The sequence below is a fragment of the Octopus bimaculoides genome, chromosome 26, assembly GCF_001194135.2.
Source record: "Octopus bimaculoides isolate UCB-OBI-ISO-001 chromosome 26, ASM119413v2, whole genome shotgun sequence".
NCBI lineage: Eukaryota > Metazoa > Mollusca > Cephalopoda > Octopoda > Octopodidae > Octopus > Octopus bimaculoides.
The window spans coordinates 20,538,621-20,539,203 of NC_069006.1; positions in this window are offsets into that span (position 1 = coordinate 20,538,621).

The following is a 583-nucleotide window of genomic DNA, read 5'->3' on the forward strand; positions in this document are numbered from 1 at the left end:
ATAATAGTAATAGTAGTAGTAGTAATAGTAGTGGTGGTGGTGGTTGTGGTGGTGGTGGTGTGCTGCAGGACAGTAATCTTGATTTACACATTCAATTATGCGGCGGGAGGAAGGAAAGGAGGGGGAGGGAGTGAAAGAGAGGAAGGGTGGGAGGGAGGATGACACGGAAGGAGGTGACGGGTGTGGTGGTGGTGGTGGGTTTATGTTTGTTTTTGGAGGGGGTGATAGGAGGAAAAAAGATACAGCCGGGTCCCTCCCTCTTCCAATCATCCGTCATCTTATTCTTTTCTCCGCTGCCGCCGCCGCAGCTACTACTACTACTACTGCTGCTGCTGCTGCTGCTACTACTACTACTACAACCACCCTAGTAAATGGTAAATATTTATCACCACACGAACACCACGATCACAACTATCATCATGATTGTCATCATCATCATCGTCATCATCATCATCATCATCCTCATTGTCATCTCGAACACCTTTACAATAACTGCTCGCTTCCACCACCACCACCACAACCGCCGCTGCCGCTGCCGCCACCACCACCACCATCTCAACCTTGGTCACTTTTATACCATCAT